Consider the following 22,980-nt stretch of genomic DNA (forward strand, 5'->3'; position numbering starts at 1 on the left):
TCAATATATACCAGAACCTCTTTCTGAAACTAAAAGAACAAATATTGTATCTTCCCAAATGGAAAGTCTATTAAGAAAATTGTATTTAGAAGAAAAGTCATAGTTAAGAATTTTTACAATTTTTTTTAAGATCTTACCATCAGATGTATCTGACGGTAAATTAGTGTATTATATTTATGTTCTACTTGATGAATAGCAAGCAGAGGCCACTAAGAAATTCACTACAAAAATATTGTATGGAACCTAATGAATGTTATGCAAACATTAAGATCATGATTTATACGGTAATTACAACAATGTAAAGAGATGCATAGGATAAGGTGAAATAAATATATTTTAAAGAATAATAAATAAAATTAATGCTTCTGCTTCCTCAATGATTTAATTCAACATTTTTGGAACTTTGGAATTTATTTTTTGGATGTTTGCTGTTGTTTGGGAGAACTTCAGGATGGCAGACAGAGCTAATGTGGAATGCAACCCTACCTCCTCCAAACACATAAAAATGCTATATATAATATTTGAAATATTTTAATATATAGCTGAGGTATAAAGCAAGAGGAGTGCCATAAATAAAGAGGACGTCCACAGCACAGTTGGATTTGAAGTTAGATTTCCTTGGCAGTGAGAGGCTGCCCTGGGCTTCTCTTATAAAGCCAGAGCCAGGAAAGCATAACCCCAGTAAAACTCATGCCTGGCAGAAGAACTGATTCTACGTCTTTCCAGCAATATCTCTACACTATGGAGATAGAGCACAATTTTCAATGGGAGGTGGCCATCTCTACAGCAGTCCACCCCTTTGGCTACCAGATATTGGGCACACTCTCCTTCCCACACTGAACATGCTGTCATCTCCCAAAGGAAGAAAAACCAAAGTCCCATCAAGTTACTGCATCCAGTTCAAAGTCCAGGGCTGATGAGGCACAGACCTCTTTAGATCTGGATGTGCCTCTGTGGGACCTCACAACACATGAACTAATGGACATGCTATCTTCCCTCAGACCCCTAACACTCCCACTGTACCACTGCAGATCAAGGAGAGGATAATTATGACAGGAACTTCCCTCCAGAAGAAGGCCTGATGGAGGACACACAGCAATCATTGGTCTGTAGCAATTATGAAATCTGATGGGACAGGCATTATGAGAATTCTCTTTTCTGCCAGTTGGGGAATTTCCTTGATTAGACCTGATTCCACTTGTTGAAGAATTTCTCGATTCTTTGTGGCCCCTGCATCACCTTTCTGGAGGTTCTTCCACGTCCGTTATCCTCCTTGGCCACATTATGGTGTGTGTTAGAGATTATGTCCTCCTTGGGAGCCTCAAGATTTCACAGCCTACTTCCTGCCTATGAAAGATTGGGGGCCAGAGATTGTTTCAACCTGTTTAAAGCATTTTAGTCTAGGCTCACGGATTCTTCTGCAATAAAACTTTCTCAAACTCTCAATTGGCTTATGTTCTATTTGCTTCTTTAGTGTCATGAGCCAGGAGGCACACTCAACTTTCATTACTATTCATACCTTTCCAAAGACATCAAGTCTAGTTTACTATATTAATGTCTCATTCCCAGGCCTCTCTCTAATCACTGGCAGTTTGAAGCCATCAGACTTAAATGAGAACTCAATCCTTTATTGCTGGGTTTATTACTGATTGGCCTTTGATATTCAAACCTTTTCTTAATGTCTCTTACTCTTTAAAGTTTAGGAGCAGGTGGCTTCTCCAACTCTGCCACTCTAGTTCCCCCAGACCTAGACAGGAGGAGCTACTGCCCTTAGCTCCATATTTTAGAGAGCCTCTGTGTCACTCAAGATCTGATACTCAGCCTTGGCACAACACAAACAGCTGCTCTCATATCTTACACCATTCAGGCCCCAGGAATACACTTCTCTATATCTCTTTCATATGTCATCAAAACAAAATAACTAGGGAACTCCCCGGCAATCCAGTGGTTAGGACTCCACATTTTCACTGCCGAGGGCCTGGGTTCAATTCCTGGCCAGGGAACTAAGATCCCGCAGCTGTGCAGCGCAGCCAAAACAAACCAACCAACAGAAGAACAAAGTAACTACATTGGAGTGTAATGTACCTTCATAGCCCACGGGCTGTCACTGCTGATGTCAGAGATGAACACTAATTTGTAGTGGATGGAAGACTGGAGTAATTGAAGTGAAAGAAAAAAGACTAATTTGTCAAATCTTTTCTCTCAACATGAATGCAGTAGATTCTTGCACAACAAAGTATCATTTCCCAGTAATGTCAAATGCCCATTTTCTTTTCCTGTTCCAATTTGTAGTATTGTCAAAAGTTGCACATACTGTCAGAGAAACATTTTACAATATTAATAATTCATATTACTCTTGAATTTGTAAATATAAGGTCTAGATGCATGCATAAAGTGATACCAATATCCTTTATATTGGCAACTAGATGGAAACTGAACACTAAAATTGCAATAAAAAGTATAAAGTATCAATAATATTAAAGTTTTGAAATATTAAATTTATGCTTATTTAATTTTGATGTATAAGTTTGATATTCATTAATTATAATTTTATTTTACCTTTTCATAGATAATTTTACCATTATGGGAGAAAATGTTTTTTGAAAATAAAATAATTTTAATTTTTGATTTTGCATCTATAAAATTTTCCATTTTGATAAAATTCTATTTAAATTTTGTATACTTTGAATAATTACTTTGCTTTTAACACTTAATATCACTAATGTCAAGAGAACAGAATGTAAATTCTTATATTCACATAATTAGTGATTTCATTAAAATAAAATTATATCAAATGTCATAAATTTTGTTTCTTAATTTTCTTACTCATGTAAATATTACTGACCCACCAAAGACCACCTAAAATATGTGCAGTAATTATTAATACAGTCATCTGTGATATTTTGTTGATTCTCAGTCATAAAAATAGCTTTACATTATTTTAATTTTTTTGTTATGGAAATATATTTGTCAAGGCAGGAGGGTAGAACAGATTTTATTTAATATTTTATCTCAGTTTATAACTTTCAAATATCTAGACAACTGTATACACACCTCCTTTGTGCTCTGGCTCCAGACCTCAGAAATGTTATGGGCAGGCCTACCCACAAGGCCTCAAATTTCAGATGCTTTTTTTTTTTTTTTCCCAGATGCTTTTTATTCCCTTTCATTTGTGTGTGCAAACTGGACAACTCTTATCATCTTATACATTGTTTATCACCATGCCAAAGTGGGGAGGTCGGGGGAGAGAACTCTTGAGGGTCTCAAACCAGCAATTCCAGATATCACAAATGTCATTTCTACTCACAACCAAGAACTAGTCACCTAGCTTAACCCAGGCACAAGGGGACCAAAGCTGGATAACTGGAAAGATGTGGTCAGCACAACTGATGTGTTATTTTCCCATTTTACAGATGAGGCAATGAAAGTTTAAGAAACCAAGGTCACATGGTTACACAAGCAGCAGAGTCAGAATTTAAACACAGGCAGTTTAGGTCGTGAGCCTATTCTCTTAAATACGACATGAATCCCCTGGGAATCTAAAGAAATCTTGGGTACTGCTCTGGACATGCACAAGATGTGAAATCAGGGTTCAAGTTGATCTCAAGGACGTAAGAAACCCTAGCTGATATCTAAGAGTATTCTCACCCTAGAACTGCACACCCAGCCAAATTATCTTTTACAGGTGTTAGTGCCAACATTACCAAGAAGATAAACATCCAAGGGCTCTGGAGGTTCATTCCCTCACCTCTCCCAGTGGCTTAACAAGAAGTCCATTCAAACGGTAATCACATCTACAAAATACCTTCACAGCAGCAACATCTAGACTGGTGTTTGACCAAACAACCGGGCACCATAGCCTAGCCAAATTTACCATAAAAAACTCACCATCACATTGGTTCAAGATGGCAGAGTAGAAGGACGTGCTCTCACTCCCTCCTACAAGAGCACTGGAATCACAACTAACTGCTGAACAATCATTGGCAGGAAGACACTCGAACTCACCAAAAAAGATACCCCACATCCAAAGACAAAGGAGAAGCCACAATGAGACGGTAGGAGGGGCGCAATCACAATAAAATCAAATCCCATAACTGCTGGGTGGGTGACTCACAAACTGGAGAACACTTACACCACAGAAGTCCACGCACTGGAGTGAAGGTTCTGAGCCCCATGTCAGGCTTCCCAACCTGGGGATCCGGCAACAGGAGGAAGAATCCCTAGAGAATCAGACTTTGAAGGCTAGCGGGATTTGATTGCAGGACTTTGACAGGAGTGGGGGAAACAGAGACTCCACTCTTGGAGGGCACACACAAAGTAGTGTGCGCATCAGGACCCAGGGGAAGGAGCAGTGACCCCACAGGAGACTGAACCAGACCTACCTGCTAGTGTTGCAGGGTCTCCTGCAGAGGCAGTGGGGGGTGGCTGTGTCTCACTGTGAGAACGAGGACACTGGAAGCAGAAGTTCCAGGAAATACTCCTTGGCGTGAGCCCTCCCAGAGTCCACAATTATCCCCACCAAAGAGCCCAGGTAGGCTCCAGTGTTGGGTCGTCTCAGGCCAAACAACCAACAGGGAAGGAACTCAGCCCCACCCATCAGCAGACAAGCAGATTAAAGTTTTACTGAGCTTTGCCCACCAGAGCAACAGCCAGCTCTACCCAGCACCAGTCCCTCCCATCAAGAAAACTGCACAAGCCTCTTAGATAGCCTTATCCACCAGAGGGCAGACAGCAGAAGCAAGAAGAACTACAATCCTGCATGGAACAAAAACCACATTCACAGAAAGATAGACAAGATGAAAAGGCAGAGGGCTATGTACCAGATGAAGAAACAAGATAAAACCACAGGAAAACAACTAAATGAAGTGGAGATAGGCAACCTTCCAGAAAAAGAAATCAGAATAATGATAGTGAACATGATCCAGGACCTCAGAAAAAGAATGGAGGCAAAGACCGAAAAGGTGCAAGAAATGTTTGACAAACACCTAGAAGAATTAAAGAACAAACAAACAGAGATGAACAATACAATAACTGAAAGGAAAACTACAGTAGAAGGAATCAATAGCAGAATAACGGAGGCAGAAGAACGGATAAGTGACCTGGAAGACAGAATGGTGGAATTCACTGCTGCGGAACAGAATAAAGGAAAAAGAATGAAAAGAAATGAAGACAGCCTAAGAGACCTCTGGGACAACATTAAACACACCAACATTCACATTACAGGGGTCCCAGAAAGAGAAGAGACAGAGAAAGGACCAGAGAAAATATTTGAAGAAATTATAGTAGAAAACTTCCCTAACATGGAAAAGGAAATAGCCACCCAAGTCCAGGAAGCACAGAGTCCCATACAGGATAAACCCAAGGAGAAACACGCTGAGACACATAGTAATCAAATTGGCAAAAATTAAAGACAAAGAAAAATTATTGAAAGCAGCAAGGGAAAAATGACAAATAACATACAAGGGAACTCCCATAAGGTTAACAGCTGATTTCTCAGCAGAAATTCTACAAGCCAGAAGGGAGTGGAATGACATATTTAAAGTGATGAAAGGGAAGAACCTACAACCAAGATAACTCTACCTGGCAAGGATCTCATTTACATTTGATGGAGAAATCAAAAGCTTTACAGACAAGCAAAAGCTAAGAGAATTCAGCACCACCAAACCAGCTCTACAACAAATGCTAAAGGAACTTCTCTAAGTGGGAAACACAAGAGAAGAAAAGGACCTACCAAAACAAACCCATAACAATTTAAAAAATGGTAATAGGAACATACATCAATAATTACCTTAAGCGTGAATGGATTAAATGCTCCAACTAAAAGACACAGGATTGCTGAATGAATACAAAAACAAGACCCATATATATGCTGTCTACAGGAGACCCACTTCAGACCTAGGGACACATACAGACTGAAAGTGAGGGAATGGAAAAAGATATTCCATGCAAATGGAAATCAAAAGAAAACTGGAGTAGCAATACTCATATCCGATAAAATAGACTTTAAAATAAAGAATGTTACAAGAGACAAGGAAGGACACTACATAATGATCAAGGGATCAATCCAAGAAGAAGATAACAATTATAAATATATATGCATCCAACATAGGAGCACCTGAATACATAAGGCAACTGCTAACAACTATAAAAGAGGAAATTGACAGTAACACAGTAATAGTGGGGGATTTTAACACCTCACTCACACCAAAGGACAGATCATCCAAACAGAAAATTAATAAGGAAACACAAGCTTTAAATGACACAATAGACCAGATAGATTTAATTGATATTTATAGGACATCCCATCCAAAAACAGCAGATTACACTTTCTTCTCGAGTGCACACGGAACATTGTCCAGGATAGATCATATCTTGGGTCACAAATCAAGCCTCAGTAAATTTAAGACAATTGAAATCATATCAAGCATCCTTTCTGACCACAATGCTATGGAATTAGAAATCAGTTACAGGGAAAAAAAAGTAAAAAACACAAACACATGGAGGCTAAACAATACACTACTAAATAACCAAGAAAACACTGAAGAAATCAAAGAGGAAATCAAAAAATACATAGAGATAAATGACAATGAAAACACGATGATCCAAAACCTATGGGATGCAGCAAAAGCAGTTCTAAGATGGAAGTTTATAGCAATACAATCCTATCTCAAAAAACAACAAACATCTCAAATAAACAATCTAACCTCACACCTAAAGGAACTAGAGAAAGAAGAACAAACAAAACCCAAAGTTATTAGAAGGAAAGAAATCATAAAGATCAGAGCAGAAATAAATGAAATAGAAACAAAGAAAACAATAGCAAAGATCAATAAAACTAAAATCTGGTTCTTTGAGAAGATAAACAAAATTGATAAACCATTAGCCAGACTATTAAGAAAAAGAGGGAGAGGACTCAAATCAATAAAATTAGAAATGAAAAAGGAGAAGTTACAACAGACATCACAGAAATACAAAGCATCCTAAGAGACTACTACAAGCAACTCTGTGCCAATAAAATGGACAACCTGGAAGAAATGGACAAATTCTTAGAAAGGTATAAGCTTCCAAGACTGAACCAGGAAGAAATAGAAAATATGAACAGACCAATCACAAGTAATGAAACTGAAACTGCGATTAAATATCTTCCAACAAACAAAAGTCCAGGACCAGACGGCTTCACAGGTGAATTCTATCAAATATTTAGAGAAGAGCTAACATCCATCCTTCTCAAACTCTTCCAAAAAATTACAGAGGAGCACTCCCAAACTCATTCTACAAGGCCACCATCACCCTGATACCAAAACCAGACAAAGATACTACAAAAAAGAAAATTACAGACCAATATCACTGATGAATATAGATGCAAAAATCCTCAACAAAATACTAGCAAACAGAATTCAACAACACATTAAAAGGATCATACACCACGATCAAGTGGGATTTATCCCAGGGATGCAAGATTCTTCAATATACGCAAAGTCAATCAATGTGATACACCATATTAACAAACTGAAGAATAAAAACCATATGATCATCTTAATAGACACAGAAAAAGCTTTTGACAAAATTCAACACCCATTTATGATAAAAATTCTCTAGAAAGTGGGCACAGAGGGAACCTACCTCAACATAATAAAGGCCATATATGGCGAACCCACAGCAAACATCATTCTCAATGGTGAAAAACTGAAAGCATTTCCTCTAAGATCAGGAAAAAGACAAGGATGTCCACTCTCACCACTATTATTCAACAAAGTTTTGGAAGTCCTAGCCATGGCAATCAGAGAAGAAAAAGAAATAAAAGGAATAAAAATTGGAAAAGAAGAAGTAAAAGTGTCACTGTTTGAAGATGACATGATACTATACCTAGAGAATCTCAAAGATGCCACCAGAAAACTCCTAGAGCTAATCAATGAATTTGGTAAAGTTGCAGGATACAAAATTAATGCACAGAAATCTCTTGCATTCCTATATACTAATGATTAAAAATCTGAAAGAGAAATTAAGGAAACACTCCCATTTACCATTGCAACAAACAGAATAAAATACCTAGGAATAAACCTACCTAGGGAGACAAAAGACCTGTATGCAGAAAACTACAAGACAGTGATAAAGGAAATTAAAGATGATACCAACAGATGGAAAGATATACCATGTTCTTGGATTGGAAGAATCAATATTGTGAAAATGACTATACTACCCAAAGCAATCTACAGATTCAATGCAATCCCTGTTAAAGTACCAATGGCATTTTTTACAGAACTAGAACAAAAAAATTTTATAATTTGTAAGGAGATGCAAAAGACCCCAAATAGCCAAAGCGGTCTTGAGGGAAAAAAACTGAGCTGGAGGAATCAGACTCCCTGACTCCAGACTGTACTACAAAGCTACAGTAATCAGGACAATATGGTACTGGCACAAAAACGGAAATATAGATCAATGGGACAGGACAGAAAGCTCAGAGGTAAACCCATGCACCTATGGTCAACTAATCTATGACAAAGGAGGCAAGGATATACAATCGAGAAAAGACAGTCTCTTCAGTAAGTGGTGCTGGGAAAACTGGACAGCTACATGTAAAAGAATGAAATTAGAACACTCCCTAACACCATACACAAAAATAAACTCAAAATGGATTAGAGACCTAAATGCAAGACCAGACACTATTAAAACTCTTAGAGGAAAACACAGGAAGAACACGCTTTGACATAAATCACAGCAAGATCTTTTTTGATCCACCTCCTAAAGTAATGGAAATAAAAACAAAAATAAACAGATGGGACCTAATGAAACTTAAAAGTTTTTCCACAGCAATGGAAACTACAAACAAGACGAAAAGACAACCTTCAGAATGGGAGAAAATATTTGCAAACGAATGAATGGACGAAGGATTAATCTCCAAAATACAAAAACAGCTCATGCAGCTCAATATTAAAAAACAAACAACCCAATCCAAAAATGGGCAGAAGACCTAAATAGACATTTCTCCAAAGAAGACATACAGATAGCCAAGAAGCACATGAAAAGCTGCTCAACATCACTAATTATTAGAGAAATGCAAATCAAAACTACAATGAGGTATCATCTCACACCAGTTAGAATGGGCATCATCAGAAAATCTACAAACAACAAATGCTGGAGAGGGTGTGGAGAAAAGGGAACCCTCTTGCACTGTTGGTGGGAATGTAAATTGATATAGTCACTATGGAGAACAGTATAGAGGTTCCTTTAAAAACTAAAAATAGAACTACCATATGACCCAGCAATCCCACTACTGGGCATATACCCAGAGAAAACCATAATTCAAAAAGACACATGCACCCCAATGTTCACTGCAGCATTATTTACAATAGCCAGGACATGGAAGCAACCTAAATGCCTATCGACAGACGAATGGATAAAGAAGATGTGGCACATATATACAATGGAATATTACTCAGCCATAAAAAGGAACAAAATTGAGTCATCTGTAGAGACATGGATGGATCTAGAGACTGTCATACAGAGTGAAGTAAGTCAGAAAGAGAAAAACAAATATCATATATTAATGCATATATGTGGAACCTAGAAAAATCGTACGGATGAACTGATTTGTAGGGCAGAAACTGAGACACAAATGTAGAGAACAAACGTATGGACATCAAGGGGGGAAAGTGGCGGGGGTGGTGGTGGTGGTGGGATGAATTGGGAGACTAGGATTGACATATACACACTAATATGTATAAAATAGATAACTAATAAGAACCTGCTGTGTAAAAAAATAAAATTAAAATAAAATTTAAAAAAAGAAGTCTCTTCAGCAGGCTTAAGTGAGCCCAGTAGAAGAACAAGTTAAAACCGAACACTGAGCTCTGGAGGCTTTTTATCAGCCTCCCCAACCAGGAAACCCCACTGTTATACCCACTAAGTGTTCCTCACTTCCTCCCATCTTCCCTATAAATATACAAAGTACTTTGAGGCCTCCCCTCCTGAAAACTGGTCCATATGCATGCAGTCCACCTTTCTGTGGAGTAATCACCCTTCTGTGGAGTAATGAGTGCTCAGGGCACTGGTGCCCTGTGCTACTTCTCTTTAAATTTTTCTCAATAAAATAATCTTAAATCTATATTACATGACACTAGTGACATGTGGACCCATTCACCATAAGACACATTTTTGAATACCCAGGAATCCAGAATGTATGCTACACACATACATTTTTTTCTAAAAAAATATTACCTAGGGAAGGAAAAAGAATAATAAATAACTTACAAAACACGAAGATCTGTTATATCAAAAAGAGTTATGAAAAATAAAACCAATAAAATGTGTTAAGTCCAAATATTGATACTATGTCTGTGAATTTAAGTAGAACTGTTTAAAGAAGTCTTTAAATGTTATAGGCATAAACTACAAAAAAAATTAATCAACTGGAACAAAAGCTCAACATGGTTTCAACAAATCTTGAAAGCTACGGTGGGGTTATGCACCCACAAGAATGAAATTGTACTAAAATTCTTGTTTTGTTCTGAAGACTGATAGTTCTCCCCAGTATCCATTCTCCCCGACTTAAATAGCATTAGAATTTTTAGTGGCATTTGGCCATTAAGCTACAGATTAATATATCAGGCAGGGTCCATTCAGGAAAGCTGAAACCATACTAGGTATTTAAACAAAGAGAATTTAATATAGAGAATTAGTTTAACAGATGTTGGAAGACTGAAAAGTCAAAGAGGGAATGTGGCAGTAAAACAGAGGTAATAACTCCAGGAAGCAGCTACAAGTCCTTGGGCTGGAGGAACAAAGAGAAGAAATTGAAGTTGTAGAACCTAAACGTTCAGAGAAAGGGTCCCCTGGAGCTGTGACTCAGACCTCTGAGGTGAGGGCGATGAGGCTGGTTCTGGGAGTGGCAAAAGAAGTTGGAGATTAGAACCAATTGGTGCTACTGGGGTGCATGACCATTCCCAGAGTGACATGAAAAGGATAGCCAGCAAATAAGGAAGAAACACTCCCCTCTCCCCTTCTCCTACCTTCCAGCGTCCCTGCACGGCATCCTCTTGGTGGAACTTATCACAAAGTCAGCTGACAAAGAAGAAACGTAGTGTGCAGAGTCCCAATCCCAGCATCAAAAACCAGAATTTAGGGCTTCCCTGGTGGCGCAGTGGTTGAGAGTCCGCCTGCCCATGCAGGGGACACGGGTTCGTGCCCCGGACCGAGAAGATCCCACATGCCGCGGAGCGGCTGGGCCGGTGAGCCATGGCCGCTGAGCCTGCGCGTCCGGAGCCTGTGCTCCGCAACGGGAGAGGCCACAGCCGTGAGAGGCCCGCGTACCGCAAAACAAAACAAAACAAAACAAAAAAAACCCAGGGGCCTCCGTGGTGGCGCAGTGGTTGGGGGGAGGTCCGCCTGCCAATACAGAGGACACGGGTTCGTGCCCCGGTCTGGGAGTATCCCACGTGCCGCGGAGCGGTTGGGCCCGTGAGTCATGGCCGCTGGGCCTGCGCGTCCGGAAAAACTCCAGAATTTAGAAGGGTGGAAATGGATCTGAGAGACAAGCATTCAATAGGCGCACAATTGCTTTTCCCAGCCTCCCTTGCTACTGGGGCGGGCAGGTGAGGACGTTCTGGTTCACTGAATGAATGGAAATCACATGTGCATTTGTTTGGTCATGCCCTTCCTTTTTACCCTTTTCCCTGGCTGCGATTTTCACATGGAGGTGAGCCATGAGGACCATGCAGATGAGGTTAACAACTTACAGGTGGTGGAGTAATAAATTAAAAGGGGCTGAGTCCCTGAAATCACAGAGCCATAGTACATTAATGCAGAAAAATGTTAATTCAGCAGAAATCGTGAAATTGAGTGAAAAGGGAAAAAAACAATACTACATAATAGACAGAAAGTTGGGTGAAATAGCAACCAACCTCCAACTTTATTCTCTGTACAAGAGATGCATATAAAACAAAAAGAGAGAAGGTTGACAATAAAGACATGAAAAAAAAGGTATGCTAGGGAAAAGCAAACTAATAAAATTGGGGGTTGGGGAATGTTCAAAGTCTAAAGTATTAAATGAGACAAAAACATTTAAAATAGTAAAAATTTATCAAAACTATAAATAAGCCTTCTATTCTGAGCAACACATCACCAAAATATGTTGTAGCAAAGTGAACCATGGATAAACTGGATCCCAAGAATTTTTTAATTCTTGAAGAGAGACTGCAAAGGAATTGGATTTCAGCTTTTGAAATCCAATTCAATTCAGCTTTTGATGTTCCAAACATACTCTTATATTAGATAAAACAGTCCAGAATTTGAGAAATGTATTCATAATTATCGGGTAATTATTCATTTGAGTCTATGAAGCCTCTGTGAGGAGACTGGGTTTTGCCTTGATCGGATGGATACTTTCACTGTCAGTCATTCTGGGAACAGCTCAGCCCACGCAGAGACAAAGCTTTGGGTTGGAGAGAGGAGGCCGTGATCTGTGGTGTGGAGATGCCTGGTGTGAGCTACTCCTTGCTCAGGTGGTCTGAGAGTGAAGCAGGCTAGGGACCCTGGGAAGATCTGGCCTATTTAGAAGTTGTTGTTCCTTTGTGCTTTTTTATTTCTGTATGGTACTTTTTCCATGATCCCTGTGGGCCTTTGGGACCGTCTGGAGTCTTTTTAAATGTTCCCCCTGACCTCAGCTTTCACTGTGGGTGATCGAGGCAAAGCTGGCGCAGGGAGATCAGCAGTCTGAGAGCACACTCCAGCACAGCAGGCTGGTGGCCAGTGACCATCCGAGTGTCTGTTCAGCCTCTCGGTTCCCACACCACCTCAGCACTCTTTGGGCTCCTTAACCAGATGTGGTTGCCACTGGCAGCTGGCTGGGCCTGTGTACACTGGGTCTGCAGTTGCCTGCCATCACCCTGGCCAACGAGGCTCCAGGCCCAGGACCTCATTACCAGCCCACCTCCTACTCCAAGAGGAAGGGCCCCCAGGCTAAGTGCCCACAGTCCTGGGCTGGGGCTCCTCCTGTAGCCAGATTTTGTTCTTTGCTTATATTGCGGGGAGGTGGGGGAGGGTAACCTTTAATCATCGATTTGGAGGAGCTCTTTAAACTGTGTAAAAGTGGCTACTGGGTTCACGGGAGGGAAAGCCCCAAGACCACCAAGCTGTGGTCATCAAGTAGAGTCCTAGGTTAAACGCTTGGTTCCCAAGGTTCTTTGGTTTGTTTCTTGCCAACTGATCCCAAATTGCCCCCTGCTCCAATGTCTGCTGTGGGATCTTAGGGGGATAACTGTCAGTGGGGTTAGGTAAGGAGTTGGCCTAAATGTGGAGCCCACTGGGTGATTTCAGGACTTTGTTGAGCCTGTTTGTTTTCCCACGGGTCACAAGATGAGATGATTTTGAGCTGTGATGGGTGCTCCAATCAGAGAAACACTGGGAGCAGGTGAGGTGGATGAAGTGAGATGAGAGTTAATGGGGGCTCATTTGGGAGCAGGACAGGTGTTGGGAGGCAGTACAGATGGCTGAAATCTGGGTGGCATGCTATGGGGTCCCTGCTGTGTCACTCTCACTCTTCAGCAAAGTCAAAGAGCATCACACAATATCGAACGTTTTTGGAGTCCTTAGGACAATGCAGAGGGCTGGAGCTTCACGTGTGGGTCTGATCCACACCTGAACCAAGGAGAGCTGGACTCATGAGCACAGAAAGCAGCAGGAGAACATAGTGGAAGTAGTGGGGAGGCTTTCAAGTACTCATAGTTTCTCGAATTTGGGTTCGGTCCAAGTTTCATCAAGATTTCTGGAGAAACACAGAGGCCTCAAGCAATGAAGAGTCTAAGGATATTTCTTGTAGTGGCCTCCAAATTAGCAGAGGTCCTGGATCACAGAGACCCAGCAGGAAAAAGACGACACACTTAAATTACGTAATGTGAGGAGCATTTAATAAAGGAATTATATACAAAGAGCAGGGCGTGGAGGTTCTGCAAGTTCAGTGACTGGGGCTAGTCACTGTGAGGGCAAAGACAGTGAGTAGTTACTGAAACCCAGAGAAAGAGAGAGAGCTGTGTGGTGAGGGCTGCCTGACAGATCCTGGGAAATTCAGTTGAGAGCTGCAGCCAGCCCCCAATGACCCCACAGGAAGGGACCTGGATGAACAAATATCCCAACCTCTTTTTCCACCTCCCTCCAATCTCCTGTCCACTGGCCAGACTCAAACGGAAGCCAGAGGACAAAGGAAACTGTCCATCCAATCTACACAAGTCAACTCCCCGGGGCACAAACCAAGATGGAGACAAGATGGAGACAAGGTGGACATTGGGCCTGGGCTGGGGGAGGGAGAGCCAACAGCAGATGTCCTGCACAACTCCTGTATGGTATTTAGTTTTCTAACAGAAATAGCAATGAACTTGAAAGAATGCACTTGTACTTAATCTCTGCTATTTATCAAGCATTCTGTACCAAAACTTCACAACATTAAAAAAAAAGTTCTGTTTGCCATAACAACCCTGGGGGTAGGGGTGGGGGGCAGATACTGGTATTACAGGTGAGATAGCCAACGTTCAGAGAGGTCAAGAGGTGTGCCCAAGGTCACAGAGGTGATCAGTAGCAGGATTAGTGTTCAAACCCAAGATGCATAGAGAGCAAAAGGAAGGCTTTGGGTTGATACATAAAATCCTATCTTACCGCTTCTAATGAGAAAGAAAAAATGTATTTATTTTACTTAAATAGCTGTTCTATTAGCTTGGAGTATCATAAGAGATTGATAATTTCGGTTGTTAACAGAGTGTTTTTAGTAATGAATTTGCAGAAGACCTGGTATGTCTAGCATAGGAGTGATAGGCACTATTAAATGGGACTAAAAAAGGCTAGTAAGCACCTTTAGTTTAAAGGGGAATTTGATTATGTTTTAAATATGAAATTTTAATTTTTTTAAAAAAGGTGCAAGAATTGCAAATACAAAGTGACTTCTCAGTCAGGCAAACATTCATACTTCTCTCTCGCATAGGACCTGCTTCCTGCATCACTACCTTCCCCAGGTCCTTTTGAGGGGAAGAAAAGAAAGACCTACTCATCTCCATTTCGTTCCAGGACAAGCAGGACATTATGTAACACTCAAGAAAAGCAAAGTTTTCATTTTATACCATAGCTGGTCTAGAGAATTGGAATGAGTTGGAAAGCAAATATTAGGACTGAACTGCAGCTGGTAGCATGTTTACCTTACAGTACATTTCCTTCTGAAAAGGTGAATCAAAAGAATTTTACTTTTGCATGAATTGAACAAAACACCACCTAGGGGCAGTCAAAAATATTTTAAAAGTGAAGAGAACATAAGTTCCTTGTAGAAAATTTGGATTCAATTCACTATCAGCTTATTTTACCAGGTAACTTTAGTTAAATATTAAAAAAGGGCTTACATAATTCGGGTTTTGGGGGGCTATAACTGTAAAATGTTGGGCAGATAAATTCCTGTTGCACCCAAATATCCCTGAATACTCCTTTCTTAATGCATGTGTTCCAGTGCATATACACAGGCAATGGGACACAGTCTCTGCTTGGAAGCCCAGAAAAATACCCTCCCCACATTTCAAATTGTTCATTTTCAAAACTAGCAGGCGATGATACTTTGCTTCACTGGATGTACCAATGAGCCCTGCAGTGTCCCTTCTCTGTGTAGCCCCAAGAGTCACCTCCACTCTTCTCAAAACTTTTATCCATGTGCCCACCTCTCTGAAAGAGATCCTCTGCCTACGACTTCACAGAGAAAAGGGGAGTCGTCACATGCGAACTCACTCGACTTCCTGCCACTGAAGCTACACACTTCCCTCCTGCCGTGTCCAGGTCCCTCCCTGCTGACTCATTCCCAGCCTCGTTACAATGAGCTGTCTCTCCCATCCTATAAGCAGACAAACCTCAAACTTATTCAGTGACTGCCTCTACCTTTAGTCCTATTTTCCTTCTTTACAGGCTATCTGCCTTTGCTGTCCCCAATTCTTTATCTGCCATTTGTTCCTTAACCAAATGGAATCTGGGCACTTAAGGCTTCTCTGCAGCATTGACCTCCAGTGGTCATTCCTTCCTCACTGAAGTGATTTTTGTCCCTTGGCTTCTATGGCACTGTCCTGGTTTCCCCTCCACCCTCACCTCCCACTTTCCTCTTCATCTGCTTGCCCTTCAAACGTTGGTGTGCCCTGGGGATGGCCTTCAGCTCTGGGTGTTTAACCCACTTCCTTGGCTTAATTTTCTGGTGGACTGAAGGAGTCTGCCACCCAAACACCTACCTCATTGTTGTTCAAAGTATTTAGTACCTTCTTTTCATTGTTCATTTATACTCTGCCTTGTTGCAAAATAGAATTGAAGTGTAACTATGTGTCTATAAAAGCAAGAACTATGTGCTATGTATTATGCCCAACAACTTTAAATGATTTATCTCATCTAATTCTCACAGCAAACTCATGAATCAGGTTCTACTTCTTTCATCTATTTTGCAAATTAAAACACCAAGGCTCTGAGCAGATAAATAATTTTTCCAAGGTCATACAGTTAGAAAGTAATAGAACTAGGATTCTACAATGGGGTAACATTTTAATATTAAATTATACAATTTTTATTTCTTTACCTACTCCTCTCACCCCAACCATTAAGCAGTCATTGTTTTCTAGGTGCATGACCTATGGAAACAGTCTAGAACAAAGAAGTTATAGCTCAATTTTGCCTATCAAAACAGACATTTCTAAAGCCTGTGGTAGAAAAAAAAAGTAATGAGAGGCCTGGCTTTCTACTGTAAGAACTAAGCATTTGAATGAGACAAGGATTCTTGCTGTACCTCCAAACACTGAGAATTAAGCTTGGAAATTTACAGAAGGTACCAAGAACCACCGAGAAGAGAAACTGCAGAATGTGACATACAGGTCATGCTTCCTGAGTTGGGGAGGAACTTGGGAAGATTTGGGGGGATGAGTACTTAAGACATGTGAGAGCCTGTTCCTTGAACCCCACTTTGGGGCCAACATTCTGATATAAGGGAGTGATGATGTCCAGGAGACAGATGTGGGGAAATTCAAAGCAGATGGGCTTGTTTCCTGCTTTTTAGTACACGGCAAAGAAAGTCTGCAATTCTCCCAGAGATGCCCTGTGTTGGAATGGTGCCAGAATAACACGACCCCAGGAGCTGGATTAGCAGTGGATGCGAGAGCTGTTTAGATGGATGTGTCCCAGGATAGCTTCACAGAGGCCTGGACCCTCCAGAAGGGGACAGGGAATGCAGCTAAGAGATCCTGGACTCCAAAGGAGGGGCACAGAAGTGCTGAGAGACTTGGGAGCCTGGAAGAGATATAGGATCAGGACAATGGGGTCTCAAAAAAGCTGGAGGCAAGACTCACCAACCTCAGCAGCGAAGCCTGTGTACAGCGATCAAAATCCAGGTGGCTCTAGCCCACTAGAGGGACTAGACTTCAAGGGATACCCGCAAAGACAGAATGACAGCTTGGGGTCTGGGCCACCCTTCCTCATTGCTATTATGTAATTTGAGGTTCCCTCTGAGCCAAAATGTCACTTAGGAAGAACAGAATGGAAGCAGGCACATCCCCTGAAAGATGGAATACTCACACCAAAGAAACATAGTAAACTTAGCGGAGACTGGGGCTTAGGAGAGAGGAATTTAGGAAAGAGTGAGGTGAGAGTCTAGCCACAGAACTGTCAAGTCATGGAAAAGTTCCCCATGTCACATGTCCCCCGGAGTTGTCTCTGTTTTTCTGCTTTGTCCCTTGGAGTGACTGGTCACAGCAAGCCTGGTGGCCAACCGGCCTGGACGTAGTTGGAATGGGACTCTCATCACTGCTGCTCATATTATTTTTGCTTTTTTCCTCATTTTATTCGTTTGGCAGATTGGGGGTCAAAAATACTTTGGGGAGTAGTAAGAAATAAAGTTTAAAAGCTAATTAATTTGAAACCATGGTTGTGAGAGTTTGTCTTTGCTGAATATTTCTGGATATAATCAAACAACTCAGGATAAAGCAGAAGGGACAGGCTCCTTCTCTCGGTGCCCATGGAGTTCTTCCCTAAAACACGAAGTTTCTCTTCTAGTTATGTTCTGGGGTACCCTCACCAAATTTTTCATTAATGTGTGTAATCTGTGTGTGTGCATTCCTCAAGACCCAGTGGAACCTGAGTGATGAGAACAACGCAGAAACCAGTATACTGAACAAGTCATAAGGAACAGACCCCTCAGGCGGTGCAGCAGACACCAAGGTTTTCTCCCCACTCGCATTCCAACCCTCTTCTTGGTCCCTTCAGTCCTGACTTTGTTCAGGAATCACGCGTACGTGTGCTTCAGGGAACTCTGGTCCCTAGCTAAATCAATCCCTATAGTCCCAGGCCTCTTGCCAGTGATTAGTGTAGTGATGGACTAAATTCTTTCCAATAATACAGAAAGCAATGGCTGCTGAGTAGGTCCTGGGAGAGCTTGGAAAGGGCATCTATTCATTGGCCAGGGCTGGTGTAACAAATTACCACAGACTGGGTGGCTTAAGTAACAAAATATATTGTCTCACAGTTCTGGAGGCTGGAAGTCTGAAATCAAGATGTCGGCAGGTCTGGTTCCTTCCTGGGGCTGTGAGGGACAATCTGTTCCAGGCTTCTCTCCTTGGCTTGTAGATGGCCGTCTTCATGTTCACACGGCTTTCTCCCTGTGTCTTCACATCATCTTCCCTCTGTGTGTTTCTCTGTGTCCAGATGTTCCCTTTTTATAAGAGAAGACATAGAGATAACAGAGAGGGAGGCCATGGGAAGCCGAGCCAGAGTGGAGTGTTGCAGCTACAAGTCAAAGAATGCCAAAGACTGCAGTAACCCCAGAAGGCAGGAGAAAGGCACGGAACAGATTCCCCCCTCAGAGCCTCCAGAAGGAAGCAACTCTGCCCATACCTTGTTTCAGTTCTGGCCACCAGAACAGTGACAGGAGACATTTCTGTGTTTTAAACCACCCCGTCTGTAGTAATTTGTTATGCCAGCCCTATCGCACAACCTGTGTGGCCAAAAGCGCTGCATTCGCACAAACAGAAGCTCCTCTGAATTGGCTGAAAACTGTCATACCTGCGATAAAATCGCCAACAAGTAAGCTGAACGCTGACTCTCAGCAGACATGCAGGAGTCACCAGGAAAGCCAGCTGCTGCACAACCAGGCTCAGCCACCCACAGCAGGATCGACATGCTGGGTGCAGAGCCTGCTGTAGCAGTGATGACTGCTGTCCCTGGGACCTGGGGAAAGGAGCCCAAGTCTCACAGAAGGGGAAAGTGGACAGAAAGCACTAAAGTGGCCAGAGGAGACCAAGAACAGAAACTAGCCCTGGCTAGTTAGCTGACAACATCACACTTTAGGACAATGGGGCTAGGAAGCTGCCACTGGTTCTGCTACCCCTGGACACTTAACACTGCACTGTTGTCCCAGTAAATAATTTCTCAGCGGTCCCTTCATCTTTGAATTATTGCACAAGAGTTAAAGCCGCAGGTGGCAGCATCTGACTGGCTGAGCCCAGGTCCCGAGATGCCCATGCTAACTCCTGAGGGATGGAGAGAGAGAGAGGTTACCTGTCGGCTCCCGGTTCTGTCGTGGGAGGGAGGCCTTTTCCCACCCAGCCTTATGCAGTGGAAGAAATAAAGTTTGGATGCTGAGTGGGCAAAGGAACTAACAAGCAGCCCCCACAGTGAAACTACGCAATGGAAGCATCAGAAATAAAACCGAGTAGGAGCTGGAACCAGAAATGCGGAGGTCTGCTTCTCAGCTGAAATGGTCTGGGAAATGAAGGGAAACTTCATTGATTTAGATAGGAATGACTGTAAATTTGTTTCCATTTCACTGGGCAAGGGCGGACTGAACAATACCTTGTAGGGAGCACTTGAATGAAAAACTTCAGGTTTGGCAACGCTCCCGAGGCCCCGGACAGCACACGCAGCTCTCAGAACTCGCGCGGCCGGGAAAGGGGCAGGCAGCTGTGCGCATGCGTACCGCGGGGCGTGGACTCGGAGCCCCCCTGCTGGCGCGGATTTTCTCCAACTTCCCTTTCGCTGAGCCTTCAGTGCGCAGGGCTCACAGTGCCCAGCAGCCTGGGGATTAGTAAAAGTGGGCCCAGCTGCAAAGTCTAGTGTGGGTTCCCCAAATAAGAGTGGAGAAGGGGTGGTTAATCAAGAACGCAGTTCTTGGTGGGTCGGGATGGGGACTGGAAGCTGGGTGTTTTTTCATTTCAGGATGCAGAAGACACCTCAGGGCTGAAGCAGAGAATTTCTGTGGTCCTGAGACTGGGTGCAGAGCTGACACTGTGGCTCTCAGGAGTCTGCCCCTTACCCCGATGGCCAGGACAGGGGACAGATGCCTGCTAGACGCTGTGGCCCTGCAGGGCCCTTCCTGGCCCATCTTCTTCCTCCCCCTTTCTCACGCTCCTCCAGCATCTGTCAGCAGAAGAGAGGCTGTTCTCAGCAGGTCTGTTCTCGCCACTTGTGTGACTCATGGCTTTTTGGCCACGTCTTCTCTCTTGCCCAAGACTTGTATATACGTGTAGCCTGGATCAGCTGAGTTTTATCACTGCTTCCTAGATTTCCCCTGCTTGCCTTCTCCAGCTTGAAAGCCCAGAACTTCCTCCCACCTGCTGCCAGGTGTCATGTTAGGGCTTCCTGTGTCTGTGCCACACATCTCGGAGACATACACAGGATGATACGGAACAAGTTTAGATTGTTGCCTGGGGACTAATTCACTGCTAAGCAATGTCAATAAGTCCCTTTGGGGTTGCTGTGAACAGGCCTCCTTGGCTGCGGGTACCATCTAGGGATCACTGGTTAGAGAACAGTGCTTCTGTGGCCACGGTCCCTGGGTCTGACACCCTCATTTATGGGGACAAGCCCAGCCCCAACCAGCCTTCTTAGAAATACAGTTTGGCTGTGAGTTAAAAGAAAAAAAAAAAATCTAGGCCTAATTAAATCCACAAATCTTAAGTGTACAGGAGAGTTTTTATGAATTTATGTCCCTGTGTAACTGCCACCCAGCTCCAGATACACATGTGATTGGACTTGAGAGGGTGAGTCAGAGCCAATTCCCCATTGGGGGATGGGGCAGCCTAAGGCAGTGGTTCTTAAACTTTAACAGAATCACCTGGAAGACTTGTTATAACACGGATTGCTGGGCCCCACCCCAGAGTTTCTGATTCAGCAGGTGTGAGATGGGCCGAGAATCTGCACCTCTAACAAGTTCCCAGAAGATGCTGATGCCGTTCTTCAAGGCCACACTTAGAGAACACCACCCCAAGCCAGGATCAAGGATTGCCAGTAAGTGTTAGTTAAGCATACAAAGAAGGAAAGTCCATTAGCAGAATAATTTTGATTAAAATGAATCAGCCAGGTGCTTAGCAGGTGGTTTTTAAATTCTGGCATTCAGTTGTCTGGCCCAGAACACTTTGATCCAATCTTTGTTTCCAGCAAAGGGGTCACCAAAGTTATAAGCATAGATTGCATCAGCACATTACCTCTTGAGACTACTTACCAGGGAATTAATCAGTCCAAAGAGCTCAAAGGATCGTATGCTTTTTCTTTTTTTAAAATTTATTTTATTTATTTATTTTTGGCTGCATTGGGTCTTTGTTGCTGCACACAGGCTTTCTCTAGTTGCAGCGAGCAGGGGCTATTCTTCTTTGTGGTGCGGAGGCTTCTCATTGTGGTGGTTTCTCTTGTTGTGGAGCACAGGCTCTAGGCATGTGGGCTTCAGTAGTAGTGGCATGTGGGCTCAGTAGCTGTGGCTAACGGGCTGTAGAGTGCAGGCTTAGTAGTGGTGGTGCACGAGTTAGTTGCTCAATGGCATGTGGGATCTTCCCAGATCAGGGCTCGAACCCGTGTCCCCTGCATTGGCAGGCAGATTCTTAACCACTGCACCACAAGGGAAGCCCGGATCATATGCTTTTAAAATCTAGAAGACTCACTATACCCTTTTACAGTCAGAGAAAGGGTATTGACAAATTGCTCTGAGATCCTTAGAAGGAGATTAACCAGTCAGTACCTACTGTTAGGGCATTTAAAACATTTTTTAAAGGAGCACTGTGGCATAATAAGAAATATATAGCAATATTTGGTCTTCGTCCCCATTTCCTGACACACAGTTCCTAAAACCCTTGGAAACTCTGGAGAGGGATAAGTATCTTTTGTATGCCCATGAGATGACTGGTACCTGGAGGCCCCTAGATGGCTTCTGGATGGAACTCCAAGGCATGAGTAGAGGGTTGGAACTTTTAGTTCCACCAACCTCCCCACCCATGACTGGAGAGGGGCTGGAGATGGAATTCATTCACCAGTGGCCAGTGATTTCACCAATCTTGCCTACATAGTTAAACTTCCATAAAAACCCCTAAACCAGGGGTTTGGAGAGCTTCTTGGTTGATGAGAACATTGAGGTGCTGGGAGGGTGACCTAAAGAGAAGGCATGGAAGCTCTGTGCAAGAGCTTGCCCTATGCGTCTCTTCCATTTGGCTGTTCTTGAGTTGTATCCTTATAATAAACCAATAATAGTAAGTAAAGTGCTTTCCTGAGTTCTGTGAGCCATTCTGCCAAATTATTGAACCTGAGGAGGGGGTATCTTAAGAATCCCCTATTAATAGCCAGATGGTTAGTCAAAAGTACAGGTGACAGATAGTCTGGGATTTTGCCTGGGCAGTCCTATAGGGTCTGCATGCTAACTCTGAATAGTTAGGGTCAGAACTGAATTGAATTGTAGGACACCCAGTTGGTGTCTGGAAAGCAGAAGAATAGATTGGTGTAGAGAAACATCCAACACATCTAGTGTCAGAACTGTTGTGATTAGGCTTCCCTGGTGGCACAGTGGTTAAGAATACACCTGCCAGTGCGGGGGACATGGGATCGAGCCCTGGTCTGGGAAGATCCCACATGCCGCAGAGAAACTAAGCCCGTGCGCCACAACTACTGAGCGTGAGCTCTAGAGCCCATGAGCCACAACTCCTGAGGCCTGCACGCCTAGAGCCCGTGCTT

General features: G+C 42.7%; 1 long non-coding RNA gene across 2 annotated transcripts in view; it reads right to left on the bottom strand.

The window, feature by feature from the left end:
• Positions 1-19,938, bottom strand: part of LOC132428543 (uncharacterized) — a 79,275-nt gene extending 59,337 nt beyond the window's left edge. For both annotated transcript variants that reach the window (XR_009520148.1, XR_009520147.1), the window contains exons 1-2: positions 19,840-19,938; positions 18,513-18,700 (exon numbers count right to left, since the gene is read on the bottom strand). This is a non-coding gene — a long non-coding RNA (uncharacterized lncRNA). The remainder of the gene's footprint in view (positions 1-18,512; positions 18,701-19,839) is intronic.
• Positions 19,939-22,980: the final 3,042 nt, after the last annotated feature.

Source organism: Delphinus delphis, chromosome 7 (assembly GCF_949987515.2).
Source record: "Delphinus delphis chromosome 7, mDelDel1.2, whole genome shotgun sequence".
NCBI classification, from domain to species: Eukaryota; Metazoa; Chordata; class Mammalia; order Artiodactyla; family Delphinidae; genus Delphinus; species Delphinus delphis.